The 18,761-nt window shown below is 37.9% G+C and overlaps 1 pseudogene; it reads left to right on the top strand.

Annotated features, from left to right (window-relative positions):
- Window positions 1–256: 256 nt before the first annotated feature.
- LOC103290204 (eukaryotic translation initiation factor 3 subunit E-like) lies at window positions 257–17,108 on the top strand (annotated as a pseudogene).
- Window positions 17,109–18,761: the final 1,653 nt, after the last annotated feature.

The following is an 18,761-nucleotide window of genomic DNA, read 5'->3' as shown; positions in this document are numbered from 1 at the left end:
GGATGCAAATGAGCACATACTATACCTGCCTGCCGGAAGTTTAAAAGTTAAGGTAGAGACCTTACCTGGGTTCAGTCACATATACCAACCAGATGGTCACACCACCACATTGATCTCTTAAGGTTGTGACCTTGAAGACAACTCCCACTGTGTGAACAGAGAGCAGAATGCACATTCCAAGGACAAGGGGATTGGGTGAGGAACCTCCAGTTGCCTAAGTCCAGCTTGCAGGTCAATGGGTGGCCTTGTCCTTTCGATGACCTCCTCCACGCAAGGTAAGTTGGGAGATTAGTAATTTGTCTCAAGTCCTCATGCAAGGTCTTGCTGGAGCCTGTACAAGAGTCCTGCCTGAGGTGTTCCCCACTGGACCAGAACACCCAGAACTTAAATGAAAAAAAAATATATTTCTAACAAATAGAAGAGCTTCAATGGATTCTTTTATATAACATTTAGAGAGCAAAACAAGTTATCAGGCAATCTATGATAATCTTCAGATAATTTTTAGGTTGTGAATAGTTTTCTATTTTCTTCCATTTTTGGAAGAAAAAAAATTAACAGTATAAATTATTTCATTTGTCCATTTAGTTTTTAAAAACAGAATATATTAAGGTGAGAGGAGAAAAAAATCTAAAAGGTAAAGGAAAGAATAATTTGTATACTATGTAGCATCAATTAATGAAAAAATGCAGGAAGGAGGCCAACTGAGGTGGAAGAGGGAAGCTAACCAATAAGAAAGACCAAATCATTTGTTTCTCTGCCCTCCTAAACTAGTTATTGCTGACCAGATATTGACACAAAAAAATTGCCACCACACCTTTCTTATCAGTCAGGGCTGCTAAGAAGCCCTGACTATTGATTAAACCTAATTACCTAATTATCAGAGAGAGAGAGAGAGAGAGAGAGAGACAGAGAGAGAGAGAGAGAGAGAGAGAATGTGTGAGAGAAAGAGAGTGGGGGCAGAGAGAGAGAGAAAGAGAGAGAGAGAGAGAGAGAGAGAGAGAGAGAGAACCAGAGCCAGTCTTTTCTAAGATATTTGAAAACCAACACAATTGTAAGGGTTTGAAAAGCATTGGATGGTGACAGCCCTTTCTCATCTGTCCTCCTTACTAAATAGTAAGCACCCATTATGTTCCAGGCCCTGTGTTTGGTGTAGTCCAGCATGTAAAGGAAGTATATTAGGCAGAATTTCAAATCTCATTGGAGAAGCAACATACATGGAAAAAGAGAAATATTAATTGATATGGACAGAGAGCACACAATTGAAAACCAAGACATTAAATTCCAACTTGCCAAACCAATGAGATACTATTTGACACCAACTAACAGAGCCAGAATCAAAAAGTTCAAACAACAGTTGGAACTCTCTAACATTGCTGGTGGGACTGTAAAATGGTGCAACTACTCTGGAAACCTGTTTGGCAGTTTCCGATAAAACTAACAATGTACTTGACCAACCAGTTCACTCTGGTACCCAAAAGAAATGAAGAATAATGAGGATTTTTATAGCATTCCTACTCATAGCAACCAAAACTGGAAACAACCCAAATGTCCATCAACAGGAGATTAGATAAATTGTAGTCTATCCGTACAATGGAGTGCTTCTCAGTAATTTAAAAGAATGGTCTATTGATATAAGAAATAGTATAAATGAATGTCACAATATTATATTGACTAAAAGAAACCAGACACAAATGAGTATATACTGTATGACTCCATTTATAGGTATACAAATACAGGGAAAACTAATATACTGCCATATAAGTCAGAAAGTTGTTGAAAGTAAAAATTATGTAGAGGGTGCAGCAAGCTTTCTGAGGAGGATAGAAATTTTACATGTCTGGGCGTGGTAACTCCATATGTGTGTATAATTTTCAACATTGATCACATCTAACTCTTAAATCCATGAGTTTTATTTTATGTTCTTTCTCAATTTAAAAATAAAAAATCCATATTTGCCAATTTGGCAGAAGAAGCTTTGTTCATAGTTCCTCGACCTTCTTGGTCTGTATAACTTTACTACCTAGCTATCCTTCCTTCTTAAAGCCTTTAGATGTCCTAATCTCCCACAAGAGAGACTTCTAAACATCTCCAGCCTTTGGGGAGAATATGGTCCTTGGAGAAAGCAAATATTATTATCTTACCTTCCACTAAGGAAACAGAAGGACAAGATTAAGCAACTCTCCCAATGTCTCTTAGCTGGTAAGTGATAAAATCAACACTCAATATCTGACTTCCTGTCTCTAAAGTTTATGCTCTTTGCAATAACCTTATGATATCATTCTAAATGGTAGACGCTTCTCAAAAATGCAGTGCCAAGATTCTGCACCTGGTGTGCCAAAAAAGGGAGGGAATTTTATGACCCACAGAGCTTCTCAGGGAAAGGGAGATTAATACCCATGAACAGGGAGTAAGGGAAAGTTTAATGAAGATTAACAAAAAGTAAATCCTTTCTGTGTACTTAACAAACAAATTCTAACATCCAAAATATATAAAGATCTCCTACAATTCAGCAAAGAAAAAAATTAACAATCCATAGGAAAAAAAGGCAGAAAGATATGAAATGGTAGTTTACAAAAGAAATAAAAAAGCCAAAAATCAAGCTCAGTCTTGTTAACAAGAAACACAAAGTAGATAATTAAATGTGAATTTTGTCCATAAGTTTGTCAAATGTCTTTAAAAATGAGAATATCTTATGTTGGCAAGAATGTGGGGTACTCATCTACACAGTGAAAAATAATATAAATTGGTATAACCTTTTTGGAAGATTTAACACTATCTTCTTTTGACAATTTGACAGTATCTATCAAAATATAAATCATAAATTCCCTTCAACCCACAGTTCCACTTTCATATCACAGAAATGCAAACAAATTCACTAAGATACGTATACAAGGATTTTCATTAAAACATTGTTTGCAATGGAAACAATTAGAAGCAATGCAAATGCCCATGAAGAAGGGACTGATTAAATATGTAATGCTAAACCATATAAAATCCTATGCAACTGTTAAAAAGAGTTAAGTGCTCTTAAAGTTGAAAAGAACGGGGTATACTTGGAAACTTGTCCAAGATAATTAACTAAATGGATAAAACAAGCTGTAGGAAATATATATAAAAGGTCACCCTTTTTATTTTAAAGCAAAGGAGCTAAACTATACCTTGGAAATTTATTCCTGATTGACTAGACCTTCCAGGATTAAATAAGATTATGTATTTGAGCATAGTAGGAACTCAAAGACTGTTTTAATTTGAATTGAAAGCAAGCAGTAAAGAGAAGAGATGCTGATTCTTGGCAGGAATCCTAGGAGTTGAGACAAGGTCCTATCTCATTAACTCACTAAGATATAAATGACAGCAATGGTTCTTATTTCTTGAGCACTTCAAAATTTATAAAGTACTTTCACATATATTCTCTTAGTTTAGTATGTTCATCAATTTCTTGAAGTTGGCACTGTCATTCTCATATTGTGATGAAGAAATCTTCAGAAAGGTTAAATGAATAAGCCATGTCAACTTTAGGAAAATAGAGATTGTCTGATCAATTCCCCCACCATATCCTAGGCTCCTATCACAATCTCTCTCTCTCTCTCTCTCTCTCTCTCTCTCTCTCTCTCTCTCTCTCTCTCTCACACACACACACACACACACACACACACACACACAGTGCTCAAACTTTATTTAATATGGGAGGAAGGGAGGGAGGGAGGGAGAGGAAGTGAGCAAATTTGCCCCCAGGATTTTTGTTTGCTGACAAAACCTTTTTCCATTCAATCCCACCACTGCCAGGAGGTAGAAGGCAGGAGGTGATTCATCTGAAACAGAGATCTCAAGAATGGAAACTAACGCATGCATTTCCTATACTAGTTAAAGCCAAACTCTCTAGGTCAGAGCAGTGCCATCCAGTGCTGAGTGTCTCTGCAGTATAGACACACAAATGCCCACAGAACCCTAAGTGCAGCCCAGGAGCGTCCCTGGGGCACTGCAATGCCGTGAGTTCCTGCTGCTCAGACTCGGATGTCTCTTGCATCAAAATATAGTGGAATGGAGCAGAGATCTGACTTTATGTCTCAGCTCTTCCCCTGGCCATCTTCATGGACTGAGGCAAATCATGTAACTTCTCTGAACCTCTGTTTCCTCACCTGTAAAATAGGGATGCTAATGATTGCTACATGGCAGGGCCATGAAGGATCAATGGGATAATGCAAGTAAATTACAGAATCTGATATATGGCAAGCATTCAATAGTTGCTAAAGTTTCTAATTATAACATGGTAATATAAACATCAAAAGAATGGCCATAGAAAATCTGCAGAGAGCACATCAATCAAAGATATGTGTGTGCGTGTGTGTGTGTGTGTGTGTGTGTGTGTGCGTGTGTGTGTGTGTGTGTGTGCGTGTGTGTGTGTGTGTGTTTAAAGAGAGCAGGGAACCTGGTCCTGAGCAGGAGTAGGTTAGTGTTTTGATAACAGGTCTATTTCAAAGAAGCTCTTCAAAGATCCAGGTTCTCAAACTATTACTGCCCTTTTGGAAAACCATTAAGACAATTCCCAGGCCCGCCCTGGACAGGTAGCTCAGATGGTTAGAGCATCATCCAGATACACCAAGGTTGTGGGTTTTATCCCCAGTCAAGGCACATACAAGAAACAACCAATGAATACATAAATAAATGGAACAACAAATATCTCTCTCTCTCTCTCTCTTCCCTCTCTCTCTCCCCCTAGCCCCTCTCTCTCCCCCATCTCTCTTCCTCTAAAATCAATCAATAAAATTTTTTTTAAAAAGAGACAATTCCCAAGCCCAAACCAAACACTGGAGTCACCCCAGGTCTCTCTCCCCTGCCTAGGCAGCCTTTCTAACATCCTTTCACACACATGGTACAATTGGGGATCCTGTAAGAAGAATGTATTCTAATTGAAGCCTTGCTGTTTCATCTTCCAGCACCCAAGTACTGATGTTTTGCTACCTGATTATTGTAAAAAATGAGAGTGAGGCCACAGTTTGCTGTACATTTTCATCTCAATACATTTATTAATCAAGCATCTCTATTCCAACATGGTACCAGTGTTATTCCTTCAAATTGGAGATGTCTCCTTAAGCAATTTTGCCCAGAGCCTATAAACACTGGGCAAATGAAAGGAAACATCATTTCTGCTATCACTCTCATCTCCCACCGGAGTCTGCTCACAGGCCTGTTGTTAGGAAAGCAGCACCAGTCACAGGAGCTCAGCTGTATTTTTCCCATCGGCAATGTTACCATGATACTCTAAGTAAGCTGCACCAACAGGGCAGAGCCTGGGCAGGGCCGGCTTTCTCACTAAAACCATCTACCACAACATCATTAAAAATGTCCTGGAATGGCACAGGAGAAAGAGAAAGGAAAGATTTTCTAGAACATTCTGGTGTCTCTGGACACCAGCTCTTTCTCAGAAATTGAGCCTTTCCCCAGGAAAATGGCCTATGCTTTCTGCTTATTTCCAGAAGAGAGAGAAGAGCAGAGGTATACTCCTCACTAGCCTGTCAAAATTCTGGGGAGCTCAACTGGGCACAACCTGTACTGACCAGTGGCCACTGTCCATTCGTTACCAGGGCTGGCTCAGCTTGGATGTGAGCTCAGGTGCCCATTTGCCTATTTTAAGGGCTCCAAAGGCCTTTGAGTCACAACACACAGCAGGAACACAGAAAACACAGGGTGGTCGGGGGAGGTGAGAAGGAAGGGAGTTGGCTTTGATTGTTGCTAAGGTAAAAAGGTGGCCCCTTCGAGTGGTCTCTACAATGAGCTGTCTATAATCAGAGTCTTCCAAGAATAACCCTGAAAGGGCCACACAAAAGTTTGTTTGGTTCCACCAATATATGTAGATCATTGTCCTAATCCTGAGTATATAAAAATGAGCACAGCACTGGTCTGGCCCTTGAGGAGCTCAGAAGCTCATGTTAGAAGCTCTGCCTACATACGTGCTGTTCACCTGGTGTAGGCTGGGTTCCAATGGCCCAGAAGTGTGCAACACCCAGTGTCAATGCAGTTGCTGGTCTGAATTCTCAGGGCACGTGGAATGGAGTGGGCAGAGAGCACACAGAGGGGCTGGCAGTACCTACAAGAGGGACCATCTTCTTCAGGCCTAAGGTTCTCTGAAGTGGCATGAACAGGGGGGCCGAATTTACCCTGCTTGTTACTTAGATGATATTAACTCTATTTTCTGTCCCAAAGACTATAAAACTCTACAGATGTCAGAGGCTCAGGGCCTGACTAGTTTGCAAAATGAGCCTTTACTCATCCCTATGGAGGGACATCGGCCCTCAGCCCTGTCCCTCAAGCCACTTCTTTGGTTGAAAGTAAGATTACTCAGTCAAGGGGAATTGTATCAAGTAATTATATGCTAGTAGCATGAAAATAAACATATGCTCGGTTCTCTAAACCTTGACTCAAACTAAGCGTAATCATATAATTCTTCATGTTGATAGATATTTTAATTTAAATGAAATAGTATATAGCCAGTAAAAATCAGATTTAAAAGAACAAACAATGACAAAATAGGATGCCCTTTGTTATGGCTTGAATTGTGTTTCCCGGAAAAGATATGTTGAAATCCTAACCTTCAGTACCTGTGAATGTGACCTTATTGAAAATAAGGCCATTGCAGATGTAATTAAGTTAAGATCAGTTAAATCAAGGCAGACCCTAGTCCAATATGGCTAGTGTCCTTATGAGAAGAGGAAAATGCCAGAGAAAACAAAGACACACAGGGAAAATGCCATGAGATGACAGAGGCAGAGATTGGCAAAACGCAGCTGCAAGCCCAAGAACATCAAGGATAAATGCCACCACGAGATGCCAGCAAGAGGCAAGGAAGGGTTCTACCCAGTCATAAATGGAGCATGGTCCTCCCAACACCTTGATTTTGGACTCTGGCCTACAGAATTAGAAGAGAATAAGTTTATGTTGTTTTAAGCTGCCCAGTTTTTAGTACTTTATTATAGCAGCCCTAAGAAATTTATACACTTACCATATACTGTTTTTCTACAAAAAGGACACAAATTCACAAATTCTTATTTGGTACCTAATGAGTTAATATTTTTCATCACATGTTTACTGGCCCTCTTAATTACTTATATGAATGTTCTGTTCACACACTTCCAAGAAAGGAAAATCTTGAGGCTGAGAATTAGTCAGCACTCCAGCATAGGGCTCTGGTGCTCTAGGGATGACCACTTGGCCAGCCCCAAGGCTCTTTGTTCAACTCTGAGTAGGAACCCAATGTTCTGAGAGTTAAAATCTGATCTCCTCCATTGTTTCTTAGTTTCATTCCAAGGTGTGGTGTGACCACTGACCTAAGCTTTGTCTTTGGCATATAACATATTTATTGCAAAATTATTCAGCTTAAATTGCTTCCAATGTTTTGAACACATTTCCTGTTCCAGAACTATAGAATGAATACAAGTACAATAGCTTAAGAAAATTAAACATTGCATAAATTGCCTGATTGGCTCTCACTATAGTCAGATTCTTGGCTGAGCATGACTGGAATTGAAGATGGGTCCAACTGGGCAGGATGTGTACTTCTCTACCCCATCCCTTCCTCATCCAAACCCTCCTTAAAGCCCCAACACTTTGGAGTGGGAATTTATAGGAATGAGAATCTACAGACTTGGCTCCTTCTACAGCCCTCTTCCCCATCTCTAGTCAACCACAGCCTTCCCCTGCCCCCCACCCCCAGAGGAAGCTGGCCACAGGGCCAGGCTGATGAGGAGGGAGTAGGGCATGGTCATGTTACAGGAGACACACTGTAGCATCAATTACACACTGAGTAGCTTCAAACTATACACCCTTCTCATATATAGGGACTTCTAAACATAATCGGTAGATATAATTTTCACAAGAAATCTTTATCTGTTTTAATCTCAAACTAATGACTTTCAAATTAGGAATATGAAAAGCAGTTGGAACATAAACCTTGATTCTATGATAGCCATTATCACTCTATGTTGTTTTATGTACATGTATAGATTTCCACACTAGATCATTAGATCAGAAATTCAGAGTCATAGTTTACTTAGAGGATGTTAAAAAGCATAGAATCTTAGGTCTCTAAGGGATAAATCTTAGGTTTAGATGCATTTCTAGAAGCCACCACTTAAGGACACCCAAATTAGGAAAAAGAGTGGACAGGATTCTCCATTCTTTCTATTGCTAAGGTTCCAGGATTCAAACAGCAATATTACTTCTACTCAGATTTGACTAAGCAACGGTAGGACTATTTAAATACCCCCAAATTTGTGGTCCTGATGCCCAAGTTCTGAGCCATGTGGCAAAAGGTGAGATGGAAGTTACAGCACCTGAACTTCTAAATACTGGGTGAATTAGGTTAATAGAATTCAAAGCATGAAAAGAATCACAATACCCATTCTTCTCTATTTCCAAAGACAGTGTCCAGGTTCTGGGCCAGAGGATCCTGACTAGATTGTGTTATGTATCCACATTCATTATTTCTGACAAGTCAAGTTAGCCACACTGTTTCTAACTTGGGCAAATCACATTGCTTCTCAAATTTGCTGCTCCCTGAGAGAAGAAGCAATCCCTCAAATTTCCATTTCTCCTTTATGGTCTTGGTGGTCATATGGGTGTCATAGCAATGACACATAACTCTCCTGTAATGTTTTTGTAGCATCAGGTTTGAGTGGACCTTACGCAAAAGATGACTAATGACACCCCCTCTTCCTCCTCCTTCAGTGAGGGGCAAATGAATCAAACACCATACCAGGAAGCAGTGGAAATATGAATCAGGTATCTTATTTAAAGTTTTATCTCTAACTAGTGATATAATCTCGCAAAAGTCCCACTAGGCATCATTGATTACCTCATTTATAATTAATTATCCCCCTTCAAATCTAATTGAATTGCTATTTATTATGAAATAGTTTTTATATTTTCACTGTCTAAACATTTTGGAGGACAAAGTACTCTCTCCAGGTATTTAGACATCTGATGACTAATGCACCAAGCTGATGCATAAGATTTGTCTCCATGGCAGCAATTTAAAACAGGGGAAGCCTTTGGCACTGATTCCTCCAGAAAGGAGAGCAGCTACTTTATACAGACCATTTCGTTACATGAACGTTTTTAGGGCATTTGCATACAGCTGGCAAAGTTGGACCAAGGTAAGTTGAGAAAAAAGTTACAGCACAGATAACGGGCCTCTGAAATCTTAATGCAGAATCGGGATGCAGCCACAGAAGTCCTCACACAGTTAAAAGACACAATAGATAATAACTCTGAGTTCGCCATGCCAGTGTCTTCAGTAGTGAACACATCTCATTCGTGGTCTCTGTTTTCTTCAACCACCTCAAAAGACGCGATGGCATTATTGATCTCTTCCTTTACCAGCCACAGTGTCTTAATGTAATTCATATGATGTGTCCATATTCTTCACTATTTGACTAGAGCAGCCTCAACAAAGAGATGCTCAAAAGCGCCAGCGGGTGCTAAAAGGTCTGGGCAAACTTACTCAACAGGAACCTTTCATATATAAAGATCCCATTACAGAGTTTATTGAATGCTTATGTTAACTTTGACTTTGATGGGGGTCAGAAAAAGCTGAGAGAATGGGAATCTGTGCTTGTAAATTACTTCTTCTTGGTGGCTTGTCTTTTCATATTTGAGATTTTTGTCACATTCACCAGTGTATCAGCATTAACATGTTGGCAGATAAATTGAACATGATTTCAGAAGAAGCTGAAAGGCAGATTGTAAATTTGATTAGAAATGCAAGACTGGATGTCAAGTTTGATTCCAAAATAGGTCATGTCATTGTGGATAACAATGCAGTTTCACCATATCAGCAAGTGATTGAAAGGAACAAAAGCCTTTCATTTGGAAGCCAGATGTTGGCCATGGATATTGAGAAGAAACTTAGTAAGCATAGTAGATCAGAGGCTCCTAACTGGACAACTCGAGACTTTGGCTTCTATCTTGAGTATGTATTTTGGAGAATTAATAATATCGGCTGTATTACAAAAAGAATAATAAGAAGAAGAAGCTATAGCACACAGTCATTTTCTCCTCCAAGAATTTAATGAATTCAGTCATCAGAATTAAACAAAGTCTTAGTCACTTGCTTCCTAAGAAGTAGGGACATTTCAAGCTTTTTGAGGTACCTCATTTATAACGTAAAGTAGTATAAATATACTAATATTGGTACTGATAGTGTTTATATTTGCCACAAAAAAAAAAAAAAAGAAAAAGAAAAAGGGAAATTGTCCACCTATAACCCAGAATTTCTTCTTTGGTCCCATTGCTATTGTAGCCATTTCCTTTGATGATCTCAGGCCCTATATTGACCAATAGATATAAAAAATTGCCAACCCCTCATGAATAAATTTAACTGGATAAAACTATACACTAGAAGGGGGATGCTTTGGAATATTTTAGAAAATAAATTAAAAGTCGGGAAAGAACTTTTTTGAACAATGAGCTTCCCTAGAGCCCTGGAAATCATAGCCAATTTTGTGTCCTGTCACATAGAATTCCTTCAGCAGACATGATGTCAACCAAGCATAATTTTATGGATCACCATCAACTTTGAACATGAACCTATTATCTATAAGTCAGTTCATGGCCCGCCAACTTTTCTTATGGTTCAAAACTGAACACCTAAATCTGAAATGATTTTCAAAACTGCCTAAGGCTGTAAAAGTGAGTCTGAGAAATATGTACCTAGCCCAGGTTACCCTACGTAACAAGTCTGAAGGTTTCCTGGTTAGCAAAGGTTTAAAAGAAAGGGCATCAACACTTTCCTTCCACCCACCAAGCAATGATTTTTGAATGAAATCACTAGAGGACCTCTGCCAAGAGCAGAGCTGGAGATAATCTAACGAATTCTAACTCTTTGACTCCATGTTTACATTTCCCCTCTCACTCCTGATATTACTCCAGAGTTATGAATTGAGCAATGGTGAAGGTGAGTTAGGACAATATTCAAAGACTAGTCCAAGTATAAAGATGGACAGAGAATGGCAACTCAGAGTCAGGTGAGTTGCTATGTCACTCCATTTAACCACTGAACCAGTTAATACGCCATGCAGCAAATATGTATGTGATCAAACATTCTTGGTGGTAAGTATATGTCGACTTTGGGTGCATATCTCATTTCTCCAGAGGCCTATCCAAAGTTTGGTGGCCTCAGCAGCCAGGGTGAGGTGAGAAATTTACCAAGTCAGAGAAGCTAAGATCTGTGGGCATATTGCCATTCACACAACATAAAACTTGGCAGGAGTGGGAAGGCCAAGTCTGCATTCTTCCTTATGTTTATAGGAGGAATTTCATGCTTCTCCAGTCACATCCTTCCTTTTTTATTTCTTACTATACTTTCAAGGCTTCAATGCAACAGGCCTAGCTATGACCTACCCCAGAAAGCAACTGAATGGGTTTTAGCTTTTTGAGAAACAACCAAAAACTCTTGACTATATTTGAGAGGCATTCTGGTCCTATCCCAAACATCTTTTACATACCAATATCCATACACTGCGGTGCTTAACCAACATATGCATATATTTAAACTTCTGTCTCAACTAATAACCTTATCCTTGACACTAAAGCCATAGTATAATTACCTCTCTGTAAGCAGCAACCACAAAGCATACCTGAAACCTGTGTTTAAAACCCTCAATCCTTGTTATCACATAAACAAATATATCCCAGTCCATTCTCACATGATACCAACTAGTTAAAAGCTTTTCCCTCCAAAGATTAGACATGACACAGATTAAATCTTGACACATCATATTTCTATGACACTCATAAAACTGCAGAAGGAATCAGTCATTATGATTACAAATGTTTATTGAACATGTGTTAGGAACAAGAATTAGAAATACTTGAGAAGTTTCAAATTTAATCAGAAGAGGTAGGACATAAACAGGGGGAAAAGAAAGAACCTGGAGGTAAAAATTCATAGATATCTAGAGTTATAAGGGTCCATAGTGGGTATTTCCCCAGCCCCATCTCTGAATTTCCTCCCTGCAGTCGTAAGTTCAAAAATCTCACTTATGGTTTAAGATCCAGATCAGTGGCCTTCCAAGATTTATCTGATTTATCCCTCCAAAGAAGTAATTTCCCAGTTCCTTCAGCTCCAAGAGCAGTTTATGTTTTCTCCTAGAGCTTATTTAAGGAAATAATATCTGAGAACTTCCAAATATGAACAGATCTGATGGTAGTATAGACAACAATATAATAATGGTAGGGAACTTCAATACCCTGCTTTCAACAATGGATAGATCATCCAAACAGAAAATCAATAAAAAGACAGTAGACTTGAACTATACTTTAGACCAAATGAACCTAACAGAAATATACAAAATGTTCCAGCCAATAGCAGCAGACTGCACATTTTTCTCAAGTGCACATAGAACATTCTCCAGGATAGATCATATGTTAGGCCTCAAACAAGTCTTAAAAATTTAAAAACATTAAAATCATACCAAGTATCTTTTTTGACCAAAATGTATGAAAGTAGAAATCAATAACAGGAGGAAAGATAGAAAGTACACAAATGTGGAAATTCAATAGCACATTTATGACAACCAATGAATGGGTCAAAGAAGAAATCAAAGGGAAATAAAACAAATATCTTGAAGCAAATGAGAATGGAAATACAACACACCAAAACCTATGGATTCAGCAAAAACAATTCTAACAGGAGAGTTTATAGCAACAAACACTCACAACAACAAAAAAGAAAAATCTCAAATAAACAACCTAATTTTATACCTCAAGGAGCCAGAAAAAAAAAAGCTCAAAGATTGCATAGGGAAGGAAATAGCAAAGATCAAAGCAGTAATAAATGGAATAGTGACCATGAAAACAATAGAAAAGATCAAACTGAAAGCTGGATTTTAAAAGAAATAAACAAAATTGACAAACCTTTAGCTAGATAAGAGAGAGAGAGGCAGGCCAAATAAAATCAGGATTGAAAAGGAGACATTGCAACTAATATCACAGAAACATAAAGAATCTTAAAAGACTACTATGAATAATTATAAGCTAACAAATTGGAAAGACCAGAAGAAATAGATAAATGCTTAGAAATATACAACCAACCAAGACTGAATCATGAAGAAATAGAAAATCTGAACAAACCAATATAAGTAAGAAATCAGAAATCAAAATCCCCTAAGAAAATATCAGAACTAGATGGTTTCACTGGTGAAGTCTACCGAACATTTAAAAAATTAACACCAATCTTTCTCAGATTCTTCCAAAAATTGAATAAGAGAGAACACTCTCAAATTAATTTTATGGGACCAGCATTACTCTGATACCAAAGCAAAATAAGGATAAGCAAGATTTTTTTAAAAAAGTTACAGACCAATATCTCTAATGAGTATAGATGCAAAAATTCTCAGCAAAATATTATCAAACTAGAGTCACCTATACAGTCAAAGGATTATACAAAATGAACAAGTGGGATTTATCACTGAGAAGCACACATCAATAAATGTGATATACCATATTAATATAAGGAAAGATAAAAATCATATAATGATTTCAATAGATACAGAAAAAACATTTGACAAAATACAACATTCTTTCATAATAAAAATGGTAAAAAAAAATTGGGCTTAGAAAAAAATATACCTCAAAATAATGAAGACCATACAGGACAAACCACAGATAGCATCATACTCATCAGTGAAAGCTTAAAAGCTTTCCCTCTAATATCCAGAACAACATAAAGGTGCCTACACACTATTTCTACTTAACATAGCACTAGAAGTTTAGCCAGAACAATCAGGAAAGGAAAAGAAATAAAGGTCATCCAACTAGTTATAAAAGCTTTTTCCTCCAAAGAAAAAAGTAAAACTGTATTTGTTTGCAGATGATATGATCTTATATGTAAAAAAAATCCTAAAGACTCACCCCCCAAAAAAGCTGTTACAATAAATAAATTCAGTAAAGTTACAAAATCAACATACAAAATTAGTTGTGTTTCTATACAACTAATTGAAAGAGAAAAAATCCCACTTGCAATAGCATAAAAAATAATGAAATATTTAGGAATAAATGTAACACAGGAGTTAAAAGACCTATACACTGAAACCTATAAGCCTTTGATAAAAGAAACTGAGGAAGATACAAACAAATTTAAATATATCCCATGTTTATGTATTGGTAGATTTAATATTGTTAAAATGTTCATACTCTCTAAAGTAATCTATAGATTCAATGCAATCACTATCAAGATTCCAATGACATTTGTTAAAGAAAAAAATAATAATTCTAATACTTGTATGGAACCACAGAAGATCCCAAATAACCAAAGCAATACTGAGAAAGAACAAAGCTTTATCCATCACAATTCCTGACTTCAAACTATATTACAAAGGTATAGTAAAACAGTATGATGCTGGCATAAAAAGAGACACATAGATCAATGGAACATAATTGAGAGCCCAAATATAAAGCCTCACAAATACAGTCAACTAATATTTCACAAGGGAGGCAAGAATACTTAATGGAGAAAAGTCAGTCTCTTCAATAAATAGACCTGAGAAAATTGGATATTTAGATGCAAAAGAATGAAACTGGAGCCTTATCTTATACCACTTACAAAAATTAACTCAAAATAGATTAAAGATTTGAACATAAGACCTAAAATCATAAATCTCCTAGTAGAAAGTCTCCTTACCATTGGTCTTAGCAATGATTTTTTTTTATATGCCAACAAAAGTACAAACAACAAAAGCAAATATAAACAAATAGGAGCAAATCAAATTGAAAAGCTTCTGCACAGCAAAAGAGACAATTAACAAAATGAAAAGCAACTTACAAAAAGGGAGAAAATATTTGCAAGTCATATATCTGACAAGGGGTTAATATCTAAAATATATAAAGAACTCTTACAACTCAATAGCAAAACAAACAATTTGATTAAAAAAATAGACAAAGGCCTGGCCTGCGTGGCTCAGAAGTTGATCATCGACCTATGAACCAGGAGGTCATGGTTCTATTCCCGATCAGGGCACATGGCCAGGTTGTGGGCTCGATTTCCAGTTGGGAGCACACAGGATGCAGCAGATCAATGATTCTCTCTCATCATTGATGTTTTTATCTCTCTCTCCGTCTCCTTTCCTCTTTCTCTAAATATCAATATTTTTTAAAAAAAAAAATTAATAAATAAATAATAGATAAAGGTCCTAAGTAGACAATTTTTTCTAAAGACCTGCAAATGTCTAACAGACACATGAAAAGGTGCTTAACATCAATTAATCATCTGGGAAATGCAAATCAAAATCACAATGAGATCATCTCACACTTGTTAGAATGGCTGTCATAAAGAAAAACAAAGAGAGATAACAAGTGTTGGCAGCATGTGGAAGAAAGGAAACCATGTGCACTCTTGATGGGAATGCAAATCGGGGTACCCACTATGGAAAATAGTATGGAAAATTAGAAATAGTACTACTGTATGATCCAGAAATTCCACTTTTAAGGTATACCCAAAGAAATTAAAAACAGGATCTCACAAAGATATCTAGCCTTGATTGCCTGCCTCAGTAGGCTTTTATTGAAATTTTTATCTTTAGATACAATCAGTAGAGAGGACACATGTGTTTACATTGTCCTCTAGGCAAGGGCATCCAGGGATTTAAGCATAACGATTCCAGTAAACATCTGGGGGTCTGCCTATACACAGGCTTGTTTGGAAAGGTTAAGGAATAATTAGGGGCGCCGGCTTGGACACTTCCCTAAGTCTCCCCTAAGTTGGAATTCCAATAAACAGGGCAGGCAGCCTTCCACACACTTCCCTTTTCTCAGAATGTCCTCCTTACAACTTTCCAAGCAAGTCTCTGTGCTCCCCCACACATATACACAATGGAATATTATTCAACTACTAAAACGGAAGGAAATCCTGCCTTTTGTGATAACATGGGTGGATCTTGGGGGCATTATGCTAAATAAATAAGTCAGACAGAGAAAGACAAATACCATATGATCTCACTTATATGTGGAATCTAAAAAAGTCAAACTCATAGACACAGAGAGAAGAACAGGTTGCCAGGGTCTGGAGAATGAAGGAAGTGGATAGATGTTGGTCAAAAGTTGCAAACTTTCAGTGATAAGATGAGTAAGTTCTAATACACAATATGGCGATTCTAGTTCATAATGCTGCATTATATACTTGAAAGTTGCTGAGAGTAAATCTTAAATGTTTTCACCAGAAAAAGAAAGAATAATTAGGTAACTTAAGGAAGGTGTTACATAATACTATGGTGTAATCATTTTGCAATATATGTGTATCAAATCAACAGAGCAAACCTCAAACTTATACAATGTTATATGTCAATTATTTCTCAATAAAAATGGAGGAAAAACACATACACAAAAATAAACCCTACTACGCAGATGTACCACTCTGAGATTCTGGGACAGCTCTTCAGGCTCTGAACATGTATTTCCACTCAAACCTTAACCCATTCCTTCTCCATCCCCAAATCATTTTAAGAAAGGACTTGATTGACTCTTTTCCTGCTAACTAAAGAAAAGCTAATATATTTTCCCTTCCAAAGAGAAACTTATAAGAAGAAACTATTTCAAATGCCAAATATTTTCGTCTAGCACTGGGTTTACAAGATCAACAAAGCTCCTATTGTTAGTGGGAGAGAAAGAAATGCAAAAGAAAGCAACTGCCTACTACTCCTTCTATCACCTGGTCCACCTGAGCAAGGCTAAGTGCTGCCACCACTCACATCCACTAAACCTTCCGTCAATACTGATTGGAAAAGCAAAGATTCCCTGCAAAAGGGGAGGCTGGACCTCACAATGGTCAAACAGAATTTCTCAACAACAGTTTTTCAGAAAATGTGAAACTGGATCTTGATCATTGGGAACCTGCCATCATCATTAAGCAGAAAAAGCAGACAGACATCTGTTCTGTCCGGGAACACAGAGCGCATACTAATCACAAGCCACTGCCTCGTACAGAACACAGTAGGCTCAGCTTGGACAGGCTGTCCGCCAGGAGGACGGAGGCCGAGAAGGCTGCAGTCATCCCAGAAGCATTGCAGGCTACCATTGAAGGGTCTGGTGGTTTGAGACAGCCTCTCACCAACAAGTGAATGAATCATATGGCACTCCTCCATCACTGCCCCACCCTCCTCTTTTGGACCCTGACTTTCAGGAACAAATCTCTGCACTGAGCCTGCATGATGAATCTAGCTTTTCATTCCCTAACCCTATCATAATACTTTCTTCTCTCCTGCTTTTTCCCAAAATGTATCCACCTGTCAAGGCTCATCTCTAGATCCACATCATTCATTCACTAATTTGTCCGTTCACCAAAAATGAGTACTTAATTTGCACCAAGTGATGTACTAGTCATTTGTAGAATACCAAGTGAATTGTGGGTAATTCCTTCCTTTATGATGTTTACAAGCCTAACAAGGGAGAGTAAATAGATACTCAAATGCCAATCCAAAGCAAAAACAAAAAACAAAACACAAAGTGGCACATAAGACAGGTATAACCAGATGCTTTAGGGGTTCAAAGTAAAGAACAATGAATCATATTCAAGCATATTCAAAGAAGGCTTTATTGAAAAGGGGGTGTTCATGCTAGGACTTGAAGAATGGGTGGTACTCAGAGATACGCATATATGGGGGAAGGTAGAGAACCACCAAAGTAAATAAAGGGAAGGAAGAAAATACAAGTGTTTTTGAAAAACACAGAATATACTCAGTATGATAAGAAATGAACTTTTAAGGGAAATCATGAAATGTAAGATCACAAGGGCAGGTTAAAGCCTAATGTCAGCATCCCTTCGGAAAACCACCCAGGAATCTACAACCTCTGCTGAGTCCGTTTCTCTGTGTCTTTCCATAATGCTTGTTTGGATCTCACATTTTGTGCTCTAAATGGCAGACATTCAATAAATGTGTGTTGAATAATGAATTGAGACATTCACTGGTTAATGTTTCTGTGAATGAATCTCCATACAACAGGGAAATTGTGCAATATGTTGTAAATGAAAACTTGGTTGTTTCAATTGATCATCTTTGTTCCTTAATGTTTGCAAACCTAATGAATAAAAGTTGTGGTTTGTTAAAGGTGAGATAATGGTGGAAATGTACATTTTAAGGTTATCTTGGAATGTGTAAATCTTATTTCACTAATTCAAGAACTTCAGGTTGAGAGAGAAGCAAAGGTAGATGTGCTAGTGGAATGTGGTAGACATGTGCTGCCCCAAGGCACCTGGATAGGCATGTCCACTTATGTGCCACCTCATCAGAAACTTCCTCAGAGAGGCCAGCAATGGCACAAGTTGGAAGTAGATGTGGTAAAACAAGAGATGAGGCAAATGGAGAGTGCTTAGAAAAATAAACTTAGAAGACTTGAGACTCCATGCTGAAAATTTTCATAAACTCCCATAACATTTAGCTAAATAATAATAATCCTATCTAATAAAAGAGTAATATGCAAATTGACCATAACTCCACTACAAAGCCATGCCCACCAGCCAATCAGGAGCAAGTATGCAAATTAACCCAACCAAAATGGCTGCGGCCATGAAGCGAGCAGGAGGCTTGGGTTTCCGGGCAATGGAGGAAGCCAAGCTTCCCGTACAACCTGGCCAGCCCTGGACTCCACTCAAGGCTACAAAGTTTCAATTATAGAAGATAAATAAATCCCAACAAAAATGGCTACAGCCACGGAGTTAGCAGGAGGCTTGGGTTTCCAGGCAATGGAGGAAGCCAAGCTTCCTGCACACCCTG

The sequence above is a fragment of the Eptesicus fuscus genome, chromosome 9 (assembly GCF_027574615.1).
Source record: "Eptesicus fuscus isolate TK198812 chromosome 9, DD_ASM_mEF_20220401, whole genome shotgun sequence".
Classification (NCBI taxonomy): Eukaryota; Metazoa; Chordata; class Mammalia; order Chiroptera; family Vespertilionidae; genus Eptesicus; species Eptesicus fuscus.
This window is presented reverse-complemented; position numbering and strand designations above follow the sequence as displayed.